Source organism: Pseudomyrmex gracilis, unplaced genomic scaffold, assembly GCF_002006095.1.
Source record: "Pseudomyrmex gracilis isolate BER0280 unplaced genomic scaffold, ASM200609v1 scaffold_795, whole genome shotgun sequence".
NCBI classification, from domain to species: Eukaryota; Metazoa; Arthropoda; class Insecta; order Hymenoptera; family Formicidae; genus Pseudomyrmex; species Pseudomyrmex gracilis.
The window spans coordinates 9,190-12,252 of NW_018021379.1; positions in this window are offsets into that span (position 1 = coordinate 9,190).

Below are 3,063 nucleotides of genomic sequence, written 5' to 3' on the forward strand. Positions count from 1 at the left end.
CTGGCACTGTTGCCTTGTATGTCTCCGCTGTTTGCAGCGCCAGCAGCATTCTGCCCGGTTGTACACTGTAGCCGTGGTGGCCACTGGTGGCCTTTGGAATTCTTTTTTTTGTTCTTTGAATTCCTCGTACTCGGCGATCAATGCCGTAAGTTCGCCAATTGTCTGGAAATTCCCACAACGTATATAAAATTTGAAATCGGGTGCCATGTTGGCGTAAAGCCGTTGAAGTTGTTGCTCCGCCGAGAATTCTTCTGCTCGGCGCATTTTTGTTAGTAATTCGGTGGCATATGTCTTGAACGGTTCATTTTTCCGCTGCTTCCGGTTAAGTAATTCTGTTGTTAATTTCTTGCAGAAAGCCGGTGACAGATATTGCTTTATGAACTCTCGCCGGAATTGCTGTCATGTGTCAAAGAACATTTTGTTGTTCCGATACCACAGTAACGCTACTCCGCGTAACAATATTGGCAGAGATTTCAAGAGAATTTCGTCCGAACATCCGGCTGCCTCGGCTAATTCTTCAATGTGTTCGAGAAAACCCAGTGGATCTTTTCCGTCGAACTGCACTCCCCATTTACGCAGCTGACTTGTAACGTCGCGTTTCATTTGCATCGTTACTGCCGAGGCCGACGACCTGCCTCGGCACAAAACCCGGCGCTTTGCGCCAACATAAGTAAACAAGGCATTGCCAATACGGCCTTGCCCGCCCGCATCGCGCGCTGCGTCGCGCCACGGAGCAACAGCCTACCGCTCACCGCGCCTATTCCGCACCACGAAGCGATAAGCGCGCCGCCCGCACGCCGCGCCTCACCGTTCCATCAAAGGATACCCGCGCCGCCCGCACCGCGCGCCGCCTCGCGTCATGAAACAACCCGGAATCAAACTGACACGTTGTCTCCTTAATCAACAAGCGGGGGGGGGGGTCACCCGGTTTTCCGGGTATAAAAGAGGGCGGAAAAACGCTCCGAGTCAGAACTTTCCTGGCTGTGACTGCAAACGGCTCGAAAGAATCGGTCGAGAGTTTCGACAAGTCGCAGGCCATTCCCTGGGAGAATTGTCTCCGGCCGAGTGTCTTGGCGATTCCCGTCTGCACCAGGAGAAGAGATTATTTGGCCGAGTGTCTCGGCAATTCCCGTCCGCACCGGGAGAAGAAATTCTCCGGCCGAGTGTCTCGGCGATCTCCGTCCGCACTGGAAGAAGAAATTCTCTGGCCGAGTGTCTCGGCGATTCCCGTCTTTCGAAACCGAAATCAACGACCACGGGAAACTACGCGCACGCGACCGAAACGAGCGTGTTTACGCATACCGGCGGCTTATTTCTATTGTTCTTTTATGTTATTTTCTTTCGAAAGTTATATCGATTATTTCTGTTGATTAGAATTGATATCTATCATTATATTTCTTTTTTTTTTGTACAGAATTTATACAGCCCAACTTTATCAGATTAAATATATTTTCTTTTTTTTATATACATTAAACTATCGAGTGTTTATTTCATCCTGACCCGGCGAGCTATCCCGAATAATAAAGAGAACATATTAACATAACGGAAAATCTGGAAAGTTACAAACTTATTGTTTTTCCTGTGTCGATTGCCGATGAAAGAGTGGTCGGCGAGTTCTGAATCTTGTTAAATAATATTCAAAGGCTCGTGAAAGTTTCAATGAGAATGTAAGGCCGATACGAGCCGTTCACAGGATGTTGAGCGGAATTTGTACATGTATACATATACAGTCAGTCACAAAAGTCTTCATACACCCATCGAATTTTATGTGTGTAATTTACAAAAAACAATGGAAGCTGCTCATTGTCACAGAATTGTTTATATTTTCATATCAACACATAATGGCCTTGAATTTGCTTGGTACGTTCACGTATTTTCGGATGGAATGAAAACAACGTAAATATTAAGCTCACCAAAGTCTACATACATTTCAGTTCTTGTGCAAAAACAGTACATTATATTCTATAAACATAGGATTTTGGTTTTGTAGTTTCAGTTTTGTTTTGAAGCAAATTCGAGGAAGACGTGTTTAACCAAGTGCTTTGCTAATAAGTTATAATCATGACTCCAAGAAAAAAAAATTTCTTTAGACATGCGTAATTTGATAATGACATTACGGCAAGAGAGAAAATCGTACACCGAAATTGGTAAGATTGTCAAAAAAAGCCGGGTAACTGTACAATCGATTATAAAAAACTTTAATTTGAGGGGTACAACATCAAATAAACCCAGATCTGGTCGTCCAAAAATATTTAACAATCGAGACGTTCGTACTATAATCAGAAAAATGCAAGAAAATCCTAGAATAAGTGCACCGAAATTAACGGAAGAGATTGCACAAATATCAGGAAAGACTTGTAATCCAGAAACAGTCAGAAGAATTATAAGAAAGGCTGGTTTCCACGGAAGAATAGTAAGAAGAAAACCTTTTATTTCCGAAACTAATAAGAAAAAACGGCTTGATTTTGCAAAGCAATATATTAATAAAGATTTCAAATTTTGGAAGTCTGTTTTATTTACAGATGAAAGTAAATATAACATTTTCGGATGTGATAGAAGACCAAAAGTTTGGCGTAAACGAAATAGGCAAATGGACCCCAAGAATTTGATTCCAACAGTGAAACACGGCGGTGGTCATGTCATGGTTTGGGGTGCAATTGCTGCATCTGGAGTGGGAAATCTGTCATTTATTAAAGGTACCATGGATCGTTATAAATATATCAACATATTGCAAGATAATTTGCAATCTTCAATTCAACGTTTAGATCTTGGAAATCAGTGGATCTTCCAACAAGATAACGATCCGAAACATACGGCCGGGATTGTTAAGGAATGGTTATTATATAATGTGCCACAACAATTATTCACACCACCTCAATCGCCGGATCTTAATCCGATTGAACATATTTGGGCCGAATTAAGCAATCGTATAAGAAAATACACTATTACAGATGTAAAATCATTAAAAACTTATCTAAAAAAGATGTGGGACGAAATTACACCTGATATAACAACATCTTTAATATTATCAATGCCAAGAAGATTGCAGGCCATTATAGATGC